Source organism: Dendrobates tinctorius, unplaced genomic scaffold (genome assembly GCF_039654945.1).
Source record: "Dendrobates tinctorius isolate UK_male_01 unplaced genomic scaffold, ASM3965494v1 ptg000171l, whole genome shotgun sequence".
Lineage (NCBI taxonomy): Eukaryota > Metazoa > Chordata > Amphibia > Anura > Dendrobatidae > Dendrobates > Dendrobates tinctorius.
Genome location: NW_027361838.1, coordinates 16279194 through 16291774, shown reverse-complemented (window position 1 = coordinate 16291774; position 12581 = coordinate 16279194). Strand labels below are relative to the sequence as shown.

At 40.7% G+C, this 12581-nt stretch overlaps 1 protein-coding gene across 6 annotated transcripts in view; it reads left to right on the top strand.

Annotated features, from left to right (window-relative positions):
- The first annotated feature begins 2371 nt into the window (after positions 1–2371).
- The window catches only part of TMEM200C (transmembrane protein 200C), a 399449-nt gene continuing 389239 nt past the window's right edge, over positions 2372–12581 (top strand). For 2 of the 6 annotated variants that reach the window (XM_073550925.1, XM_073550926.1), the window contains exon 1: positions 8765–9055. The gene's annotated coding sequence lies outside the window, so the exon portion shown is untranslated. Of the gene's footprint in view, positions 2394–8745; positions 9056–10801; positions 10913–12581 lie in introns of those variants that run through there. The other 4 variants (XM_073550928.1, XR_012221272.1, XR_012221273.1 and 1 more) reach the window with 4 other exon arrangements.

Sequence of the window (12581 nt, the reverse complement as noted above, 5' to 3'; positions counted from 1 at the left end):
TTAGTTAGCTTGGGCCCCATCATTTGCTCAGCCTATCTTTCTATCTGTGTTAGTGTTTTTTCATCTTGCTTCACCGTCATTATATGTTGGGGGCTGCCTATTGCTTTGGGGTCTGCTCTGGGGCAGTTTAGATTTCCCTTTCTGTCTTTAGGCTATTTAGTTCTCCGGCTGTGATCGAGGGGTCTAGGGCACCATAGGAACCCCCCACAGCTACTGCTAGTTGTTGTTGATAGGTTCAGGGGTCTGCAATCCAATAGCTGCCAACTTCTCTGATTTTCTGGACTTAGCTAGTATTTCTGTTTTTGCCTCCTACGGTGACTCATTCATAACAGCCAGGGCGGCTCTGTGCGACGGTGTGGTTCCTGCCATCCGGAGGACACTAAGAGGTAAGCTGAAACATTTTTTTTAATATTATACTATGGAGCAGTGAACACGTCATATTTTTTCCTTGGACTGAGGAAAAAAAATCGCTGCATGCTCGAGTTTGATACAATATTCGGATCACAGTAAGCCATGCAAGTCAATGATTCTGTAGAAAACATCGGACTGCATTCGGATGACATTTGAGTGCAGTTCAATTTCCACAGACTGACAGAAAGGAGAACATGGAGACATTTTTCTCCATCTTCTCCTCATCAGAGAGAATCAGATCCCACTACCAAAGTTTGGTAAGAGGAAGATATGAATAATCAACATGGTTCTCTCGGATGAGAGAATACACTCTTTTTTCTCATCTGCACCTGCCCTTATTGTCATCAGTTTTACACATTTCACTAAGCTGGTATGGATGTGCAATCAATAGGCACAAAGCTATTGAGAGCCTTTGTCAGTGTTGGTCTTTCGAGTCATCAAGTCTACCTCTATATGTCCCCAGAGAATCTTCCATTCCTTTCTTAGAATTAGGCTAGGAAAGCTAGCTAGGTAAAAGGCTCTTTGTAAGAAATTCTATGTCTTCCTCACATTGTAAACGAGTTTTGGAAATATTTTTAGCTTATTAACAATTTTTATCATTTAAGCATCTATCATTTGTAACAGACTTCATAGAAATATGAGATACAAAAATATAAAATAAAGGAAGGCAAAAGTTCTTGCCCTTATTACTTTGGCTTTCTTATCTGGCTATTACAATTCATTCATATTTCAATGCAGTGCAAATCTATGGCTATCTGGGAGTTAAAAGCTGAAAAACGAAACCATGTTGCTTTTCAGAGTGTCTTAAGTGTCACATCCATGTGATAGTTTCTTGAGATAATGCTGTACACGGTCTTGGTGGATCGGTCCTGAATTAGAGTTGACCAAGTGGAGTGAACAATTGGAGAGGTACACAGTGAGAGTAAACTGGGCAGCACGGTGGCTCAGTGGTTAGCACTGGAGTCCTGGGTTCAAATCCCGCTAAGGACATCTGCAAGGAGTTTGTGTGGGTTTCCTCTAGGTTCTCCAGTTTCCTCCCACATTCCAAAAACATACTGATAGGGAATTTAGATTGTGAGCGCCATCGGGGACAGTGATGACAATGTGTTCAAACTGTATAGCACTGCAGAATATGTTGGCGCTCTATAAGTAAAAGATTATTATTATTAAAATAGGGTGAGAGTATGAAGGTTGCCCTTCTGTGAGTGTAAGAATAGAGAAGGCCTCATGTGATCTAATTGTTGCTTAGTACAAGACCCCAAACCAAGTTTTTTAATGAACTATCAAAATGCCAGCACAGCCATACACATTTTAGTTCATATTGCTTGTTTTAGTCATTCATCCTGGCCATACATATTCAATGGCATCGGCTGACAAACAATCTTTATGTGAATATTCTTTCAACGAAAGATCTTTCGTGCATATTTTATCAAACCTTCGTCCAAAAAACTCAAACTTGGCACACTTTATTTAAAATGATGATGGTCTGTGATCAGTCAGTGGGAATTTATACCTAAAACTAAAATTATGGCTCTATAGGCTCTGTGACCCTGAGTAACTCAATATCTGTCTTGATGAGATCTGCCCTGCCATTGCTGAGAAATCTGTCATTGAAATACTATGACAATTAGCAGCAAGTTCAGTGGGTTGTGTCAGAGCACTTCTTGCTCACCGGTCAGTCCAGTGTCCATCACCTGCTGCTCGTCACCGAGATCTCACACTAGCATCATCAGTGCCTGGGGTCTGTGTCAGTGTACGAGATCTCGACAAGCGATTGCAGATGACTGAGGGTAAACTGACCTGTGAACCAAATGCAGGATAGATGCCAGGCGGGAAATAAGGAGCAAAGGCCGGAGAGCTGGAAGGTTTTTCACACGGCACAATGAACTTGTATCTAATTTTCATAGAAATTCAACAGCAGATTTCTCAGCAATTTCAAGTTGGGAGAACTAGAGAAAAGGAGAGAGAAGAATGAAAGACAGGTCAGATAAAAATAATTTTAGCTATGAGTCACTACATATAGCTGTATTGTAATCTCTGATAGTGGGCATAACATATCTATTGCAATATAGTCATTGTATGGTGGTAATATTGGTCTTTTTTATATTGTTTTTTATTTGGTAACATTTTGGTGGTGTCAGTTATTTTTTCAGTGGCCAGTTTTTATTGGTTTTATTAGAAGTATTGGCAATGAAAATGGTAGTATTCATGCTCTGGTGGTATTAATTTGTTGTATAGTGTTATTAATGATAACATTGAGTTTTGCATAGTGTGTTTTGTTTGGTACTGGATGCAGGTAATTTTTAGTCTTGGTATTGCAACAGCCGTGTTATATGGTAAGTATATATAAGTATTTACAGTGAAAGGGGTCATATGGGAAGACTTATCTCTAAGGGTTTGTTTCCTGACCCTTCCAAACCCTACCATCAGTGTGAGAATATACCTCTCTAAACACTGGAATGTGGACATCCCATAACATATTTTCCTCTTCCATGAAATTCTTAAAAAATATTCAGAATTGAGAGTCCTCAGTGGTTGATACCTTTTAATGGCTAACTGAAAAGATGGTAACACATTGCAAGCTTTCCAGACTACTCAGGTCTCTTCATCAGACATAGACTAATACAAAATCTGAAGGGTCACATATTTATGCACAATACAGCACGGAAAAAATGCAATAGATGAGACAAGTGACGTGAAGCAGAACTATCATTATGGGAGAGGGAGAAACATAAATATTGCTCCAGTTCATAGATAAGGACTATGAGGGGTCTCCTGCCCGCACCTTAAGGTAAATATGCTTTAGCAGCAACCTTACATTAACGCCTGGGTATATGCTGGGTTTACAGTGGGGCAAAAAAGTATTTAGTCAGTCAGCAATAGTGCAAGTTCCACCACTTAAAAAGATGAGAGGCGTCTGTAATTTACATCATAGGTAGACCTCAACTATGGGAGACAAACTGAGAAAAAAAAATCCAGAAAATCACATTGTCTGTTTTTTTTTCATTTTATTTGCATATTATGGTGGAAAATAAGTATTTGGTCAGAAACAAAATTTCATCTCAATACTTTGTGATATATCCTTTGTTGGCAATGACAGAGGTCAAACGTTTTCTGTAAGTCTTCACAAGGTTGCCACACACTGTTGTTGGTATGTTGGTATGCAGATCTCCTCTAGAGCAGTGATGTTTTTGGCTTTTCGCTTGGCAACACGGACTTTCAACTCCCTCCAAAGGTTTTCTATAGGGTTGAGATCTGGAGACTGGCTAGGCCACTCCAGGACCTTGAAATGCTTCTTACGAAGCCACTCCTTCGTTGCCCTGGCGGTGTGCTTTGGATCATTGTCATGTTGAAAGACCCAGCCATGTTTCATCTTCAATGCCCTTGCTGATGGAAGGAGGTTTGCACTCAAAATCTCACGATACATGGCCCCATTCATTCTTTCATGTACCCGGATCAGTCGTCCTGGCCCCTTTGCAGAGAAACATCCCCAAAGCATGATGTTTCCACCACCATGCTTTACAGTAGGTATGGTGTTTGATGGATGCAACTCAGTATTCTTTTTCCTCCAAACACGACAAGTTGTGTTTCTATCAAACAGTTCCAGTTTGGTTTCATCAGACCATAGGACATTCTCCCAAAACTCCTCTGGATCATCCAAATGCTCTCTAGCAAACTTCAGACGGGCCCGGACATGTACAGGCTTAAGCAGTGGGACACGTCTGGCACTGCAGGATCTGAGTCCATGGTGGCGTAGTGTGTTACTTATGGTAGGCCTTGTTACATTGGTCCCAGCTCTCTGCAGTTCATTCACTAGGTCCCCCCGTGTGGTTCTGGGATTTTTGCTCACCGTTCTTGTGATCATTCTGACCCCACGGGGTGGGATTTTGCGTGGAGCACCAGATCGAGGGAGATTATCAGTGGTCTTGTATGTCTTCCATTTTCTAATTATTGCTCCCACAGTTGATTTCTTCACTCCAAGCTGGTTGGCTATTGCAGATTCAGTCTTCCCAGCCTGGTGCAGGGCTACAATTTTGTTTCTGGTGTCCTTTGACAGCTCTTTGGTCTTCACCATAGTGGAGTTTGGAGTCAGACTGTTTGAGGGTGTGCACAGGTGTCTTTTTATACTGATAACAAGTTTAAACAGGTGCCATTACTACAGGTAATGAGTGGAGGAAAGAGGAGACTCTTAAAGAGGAAGTTACAGGTCTGTGAGAGCTAGAAATCTTGTTTGCTTGTTTCTGACCAAATACTTATTTTCCACCATAATATGCAAATAAAATGAAAAAAAACAGACAATGTGATTTTCTGGATTTTTTTTTCTCAGTTTGTCTCCCATAGTTGAGGTCTACCTATGATGTAAATTACAAACGCCTCTCATCTTTTTAAGTGGTGGAACTTGCACTATTGCTGACTGACTAAATACTTTTTTGCCCCACTGTATATTCTTATTGTCACTAGTGCTCATGCATATCACATTACCCAGTATCCCCAATCTGGCTTGTCTTTTGCATTTCCATGTGCCTCATTATGTTTGGCGCTTCTATATACCACTGTGTTCTTACTATTTAATTAAATCTGTGCATTCCTGTGGCTTTATTGTTTGCCAGGGAACTATAAGACTATAATATATGCAGCATTGCTATTTACCCTACGTGCGGTTTTTTGTGCGGTTTTTTGTGTGTTATGTTCCCCGCATAATTATGTCTATTCTTATCAATGGATTTTTTCTGTGATATTTTATTATGTCTTTAATAAAGTTTGTAATTTTAGGCATTGCTTCTTCCCTTTTTTTGGATGGTCTTTTCATGAAGCATTCTGTCTATTAGGCTTCTGTTGTTTTGGATAAGTCCTAAAAAAGTGTCCACATTTTGCCCCTTATAAAGTGATAAAGTCCTGTTTGCACCTTTGAGAGTCACAATACTCTGTGTGTCCCTATAACAGTAATGCTTCTAAAGTGCCCACTTAACACTTAATAATGCCCCCTGACTCCCCTCAAGTACAGCTCACCTATACGCAGTATAATGGGCCCACAGCTCTCCTATGCAGTGTGATGCCCCAGACACCTCCCCTGTACACAGTATGATGGGCCCATTGCTCCCTATTTACAATATGATGGGCCCACAGCTTCCCTAAACACAGTATGATGAATCCACGGCTCCACTATACACAGTATTATATTCCCACAGCTCCCTTATACACAGTATGCTGGGCCCCCATCTCCCCTATGCACAGTGTGCTGCCCCCACACACAGTAGCAATGGTACACAGCTCCTTCACACACAGCAAGATGGACCCACAGCTCCCACACACACAAAAAATGGGTTCATATCTCCCACACGCAGCAGGATGGGCACAAGTAAACACCCAACAACACACTATATGCCCCAGTAACCCCTCCACTTGCATGATGGACCTCAGTAGCCACTCCACTTTTATTATGGCCCCCAGTAGCCTCTCCACTTGTATGATAGCCCTCAGTAGCCCCTAAACTTTTATGATTGCCCCCAGTAGCCCCTACACTTGCATGAGGGCCCAGTAGTGCTCCACTTGTATGATGGCTCTCAGTAGCCACTTCACTTGCATGATGGCCCCAGTAGCCCTTCCACTTGTATGATGGCCCCCAGTAGCCCCTCCAATTTTGTGATAGCCCCCAATAGTCCCCACAAGTTCTAATAAAAAAAGTTCTACTAAAACAAAATAACATAGCATACTCACCTATTTCCAGGTACTGAAGAGTCTGCCAGCACACAGCTGCAAGGCAGACCAATGTGGTGATAGCATTACATCTTGGCACACAAATAACGTTGCCTAGGGTTTGTCCTGTGCCTCTTTTTTGTTCTAGAGACTGCTCGACTAAAGCGAGCTGCTGTCCACAGAATGGGCAGCGGTACCTGGTAAGATAACTCATAGAATCATAGAATCATAGATTCTACTCATCATAGAATCATAGAATCATAGATTCCACTCATTGATCACTCTAACTGTCAAAAAGTTTTTTCTAATATCTAATCTGTGTCTCCTCCCATTCAGCTTCATCCCATTGCTTCTAGTCTTTCCTTGTGCAAATGAGAATAAAGTTGATCCTTCTACAATGTGACAGCCCTTTAGATATTTGTAGACAGCTATTAAGTCTCCTCTCAGTCTTCTCTTTTGCAAACTAAACATTCCCAAATCCTGCAACCTTTCCTCATAAGACAGGGTTTGCAGACCGGTCACCATTCTGGTCGCTCTTTTCTGAACTTGCTCCAGTTTGTTGATGTCTTTTTTAAAATGTGGTGCCCAAAATTGGACACAATATTCCAGATGAGGTCTGACCAAAGAGGAGTAGAGGGAAATAATGACTTCACGTGATCTAGACTGTATGCTTCTGTTAATACATCCTAGAATTGCATTTGCCTTTTTTGCTGCTGCATCACACTGTTGACTCATATTCAGTCTGTGATCTATTAGTATACCCAAGTCTTTTTCACATGTGCTGTCACTTAGCCCTGTTCCTCCCATTCTATATATGCTTTTTTCATTTTTATTGCCCAGATGTAGTACTTTGCATTTCTCCCTGTTAAAAACCATTCTGTTAGTTGCTGCCCACTTCTCCAGTTTATTTAAATCTTTTTGAATCCTCTCTCTCTCTTCTCTAGTATTAGCTATCCCTCCTAGCTTTGTGTCATCAGCACTATATATCAGCTATATATATATCAGCTGTCCCTGATTCAGCAGCAGAGGAACTAAGGGAAAGAGCAGGAGGGTTGACTGATATGCTGCAATTACAGTTTTCTTCCTTCTTCTACTTATTACTACCTCCTCTACGCATTCAATAAAAAGTTATCCCTGTTAGATTTTAACCGAGTACCTGGATCTCGTTTTTGCCTGTGCTGCAGCGGCTGCAGAGAAAAGATAATTCAGCTGGGTTATATCTGTCCTGTCCATTTCATGTACAAGTGGCTGGGGTGCTCGCTGACTGTTTGCTCAGTGGACTCTGTGGACTAAATGAGAAACTAGGTCTGAGCTGAAAAAGTAAATTAAAATGTATGCAAAATGTAAATGCATATAAACACATGACCTTTACACAGAGAAAGCCAAAAACAAAAAACAAATATCCTAAAATAAAAAAGTAAAAATAAATAAATTGCAAAAATTGCATTCCACTTGTCAATGATCTTTGCACAGAGAAGACCTAGTTTCTCATTTAGTTCAATGTGCATTCTGTGCATATAAGGGTGTGACCGCCCTGTTTCTGAGTTGGAAAATCCATCCTGTCTGGCCTATGCCATTACTTGTGGTTCAGTCCCTCGGTCCTTGTTCACATTCACGTCACTTGACAAGTGGAAAGGTTTTAAATACAAGAGTTCGGACTGTCCCACAAGGGTTGCCTTGACGTGGCGGGATGGCTTGTACATTCTTTTGATCAAAATTATGTTTACTAAATACCCTTATTATTATTACTACCTTCATGCAATTTTTGCAATTTATTTATTTTTTACTTTTTTATTTTAGGATATTTGTTCTTTGTTTTCTCTGTTTGTGGACTGTAGCTTTAAGTGACTTGGCCATAGCTACCACCCCATGCCACCTTGTTACATAATGGTGATGCAAGATCAATGGCATAAAGTTATATAATCCCTTAAAAACACCAATAACTCAAAATTGTTTGTTTTCCCACTTTGATTCCAGCGCTCATGCTCAGAATCTCTTTGGGCCAGGCTGGAGTGACTTGAACTTGATGAGAGGCATCCTTAATTATCTGTGCATCCACTGTATGAGATGAGTGGCCAAGTCATTTAACCCTTTCAATAATACCCTCATTGCCCACTTTGATGCCAATTGTTGTTCCACTTTGATTTCTCAGCTGTTTTTCATTATATTCACATCAGGGCTCATAACTGCATGTATTGTATTATTGGGATTTTTGGGGGGATTGATATTAAACATGTAAAAACAAAAGAGAAAATGCTACAAATAAGAAACCAAATTCAGGTCCGAATAAAAAACTAGACGAATAAGAAGCCAATTTCAGTATCGCGGTGGGAGAAAGGAAATTATAATGAATCAATTTTTATTGAAAAAAATAATAAGTTTCTTAAAATTTATCTCTGCAGTAGATCCCCTTCTTCTCGCTTAGGCATAAACATGTATAGCTAAATAATATATATGCCATAAATAGAATTATACATTAACAAGTCAAAGTTCAAATTTGTAAAATAAAATATTAAAAGTGAGAGACATGAACCTGATTTTCAGTGCAATGTTTCATTTACTTTTAGATCATGAATAGTGTCAGACTATTATTTCTCATCTATTGTATAAAAGTTGTATATGTGAGAATATATTCCTTCAGAGCTGTTCTAAAAATCAATTGGGACTGAAGAAGAAAGCTCAGTGGCGTCCCCTGTTGGCAGAAGTAGAGTACAGCAGGGAACACATTCTGCTAGAGCTGGTCTAGGCACTAAGCAGCTGACAGAAGGAGGGAAGGAGGCTCCAGGCAGAGCATCAGCCCAGGCAGCAGTGCCACAAGCATGTGAGCCGGATCGATAGTGCCAGGAGGTGCTCAATGGAGGAACATGATGAACATCCGATTCCAGGAACGTCTCAGGATTTAGTGCCTGTGCTGTCACCGGGCATTAATTCACTGCACAGCAAACTGGTGAGTGCAATCATGGATTTCTATCTCCATCAGCTAGAACAAGCTGTTGTCTCCTTCATCAGCTGCTGCAAAAATCTCTCATTTGCAAAAGTCAAAATGTTACTGGCTGAGCAGGAGAAACCCACAAAGATGCCCAGTAAATGTGCTGCTCTTACTCCCTGCAGTATTGATCCCAGGGTGTGATGGATGGGGACTGGCATCTTCTCCAGATTCTGGTGTATTGAGCTTTATCACAATGCTTAGAGTTGGCTTTCTATGTACATTGGATAGAGTAACAGACAGTGGTGTCATAATCATATTTTTATTGTCCTGCTTGACTCATCTGTGCCAAGGACGGTCCTTATTTAGGGTATGGGGGTCTTTTGGTTTCAAGGTGCAGTAAAATAAAGTGTGAAGAGTATAGAAGTCCAAAGCTATTGATTATATATAGTATGCATATACACATACACAAGTGTGTGTGTGTGTGTATATATATATATATATATATATATATATCGGTTTGCAGAAATTTTCAGAATTGAAGATATGGGAGATATAGGAGAGATCATGCAGATATTTTTCTGGACTTCTTGTCAATAATCCCAATGGAAATAATATAGTTAGCCTCTCCCCAGACTAAAATGGTTGCTAAAGACCAGGTTAATAGGGTGTCTATGATTTTCAACGTATAGGCAAAATAAATCGTAAACCTTTGGGGAACACAGTCTGGAGCAGAATTATCAATAATGTGGCTGGGGCAAGTTCTGGCTATATATGAAATCAGTGAATAACGATACGTTAAATCACAGAAGGTTTCACAACATGTTACTTTTGCTTCTATGAGGCCACAGTCACACGTTCAGTATTTTACATCAAAATTTGTAAATCAGGAGTGGACAAATCAGAGTAAAAGTATTGAGGTCTTATTCACACATCATTATTTTTGATCAGTATTTCATCAGTATTTTTATGCCCAAACCAGGAGTGTCTCTAAAGCACAGAACAGGAGTCAAGCTTTCAATGATAGTTTTTCTCTGTAAGGGCTCATACTCACTTGCGAGAGACTCGCACGAGTCTCGCGTGTGAAAACGTGGCACTGCCGCCGGCACTCGGAGCGGAGTGTGGTGCTGCATAGAAATACATGCAGCCACGCGCTCCAGTCCCAGTGCCGGCGGCAGTGCCAGGTTTTCATGAGAGAGACTCGCACGAGGATCGTGCAAGTCTCTCGCAAGTGAGTATGAGCACTAAGTTCCACTCCTGGTTTTGGCATCCAAACACTGATGCAGAATACTGACGTGTGAATGAGGCCTAATAGAAACACATGCACCACCATTTTTCACCCACTTCTGGTTTTGCCTTACAAATATTGATGTAAAATGCTGACCAACTACTGAACGTGTGAACGTGGCTTTAGACTGTAAGCTCTTGTAGGCAGGACCCATACTCTTATTCTCGGAGTGGTTGCAGTTTGTGTCTGATTTTATTTGCACATGTATCCTCTGAATTGTAAGATTGTATATTGATATTATTTATTATATCTTTTGGTTCTTTTTTGTGGGTTGCTCCATTTTCTTGGACATATAACTCTGCCTGCCTGGGGAGAGGGGGCACCGCCACACACTAAGTAGCGGTGTGCTGTAGGTCGTTCTTTTCCACCATGCATTGTATTTGTCTCAGTGACATCTGAGTGCTCTCATTGAGCCCGGGCTCTTTTGCTGCATGAATACATTTGTATCTATGTTGAATCTCTATGGCAACGTGTAGACGGGCACACGTGACATGGACACAGAGGCTTGCAGCTGGGAGCAGTTCTGCAGGTTCCAGAGTATCTGATGTGCTCCTGCGAGTTTCAAGGACTGGAAGATCATGTCACTATGGGTGAGTGGGCACAGCTGGCACAGTGGCAGGGAGGGCAGTGCTGCCATCCACAGAGAAAATCCTGGTTTTTAGCCATAGGACATTCATTAATGCATTCTTTGTTCTTTGCGTTTACATTGGAGTTTTCATATTGGATAAAATCATCAGATAAATAGCTTTGACCTTTCTGTTTGTTCTCCAATTGAGATATGTGTGTGATGTGTGTGTATGTATATATATATATTAAAGCACGGGACTGACATTCTCATCATATATGACCTATAATCATCTATATAAGCATTCAGTTGGCATTAACAGTCACGTTTTATAAAATCAAGAAGTACTGCGGTAATTGCTCCTATGGAACTGTTTCCCATCTAAGTCTTGCCGCAGACATCCAGGGTCATTTTAATGGGCTTTACTATATAAACACCATTCCTCACATCACCGCTGTATTGTACTAATGTGTAAGCAGTCAATGCTCTAGTGAGGAGAGAAGGTCAATCACTGGCGGCATTGATTATCACTGTACTTCTGATTGTAATTTTCATTTCACACCGGTAATGATTAAATCCTTAAATGCAATAAGTCAAATGTAATAAATAGGCAAGATTATATGTGCAGCAACAGACATTAGCCTTTAGATTAAATGTATGTTATATGCCTATTGAACCGTGGAAGATTCCAAATTCCATATTTCATTATGTGTTTAAGGATTTCATGAATTCTTTATTCCATATCTCAGTAGATCATTTTTATTAGATAACTAGCTGAAGAGCTTGGCGCTTCCCGGGCATAGTAACTAACTACGGTTAGTTATAACAAACTATAATGATTATATCTATATATATATAAAGCTGAGTGTAGAGCCCCGCCCACTCCGCATAGCCATATTCACTATAATATCCCACATCATCCCGTCAGCCAGAGATACCAGACTACTACCCCTAATATCCCACATCATCCCATCAGCCAGAGCCACCGGACAACTACCGCTAATATCACACATCATCCCGTCAGCCAGAGCCACTGGATTACTACTCCTAATATCCCACATCATCCCATCAGCCAGAGCCACTGGACAACTACCACTAATATCCCACAACATCCCGTCAGCCTGGAGTCAGAACCAGTGCACTGAGTGGAACGGTCCTAACTTCCATACTGGGGATCCCTTTAAGAGAGGCCTGGCATCAGAACCAGAGCACTGAGTGAATTTGCCCTGACTTCCATACCAATGATCCCTTTAATAGAAGCCTGGGGTGAGAATCAGAGCGCTGAGGGATTTACCCTAACTTCCATACCAGAGATCCCTTTAACCCCTTCACCCCCAAGGGTGGTTTGCACGTTCATGACGAGCCAATTTTTACAATTCTGACCACTGTACCTTTATGAGGTCATAACTCTGGAACGCTTCCATGGATCCAGGTGATTCTGACATTGTTTTCTCGTGACATATTGTACTTCATGTTAGTGGTAAAATTTCATTCAAATAACTTGCGTTTATTAGTGAGAAAAACGGAAATTTGGCAAAAATTTTGAAAATTTTACAATTTTCCAACTTTAAGTTTTTATGCCCTTAAATCACAGAGATACGGCACACAAAAAACTTGATAACTAACATTTCCCACATGTTTACTTTACATCAGCACAATTTTGGAACCAAAAATTTTTTTTGTTAGGAAGTTAT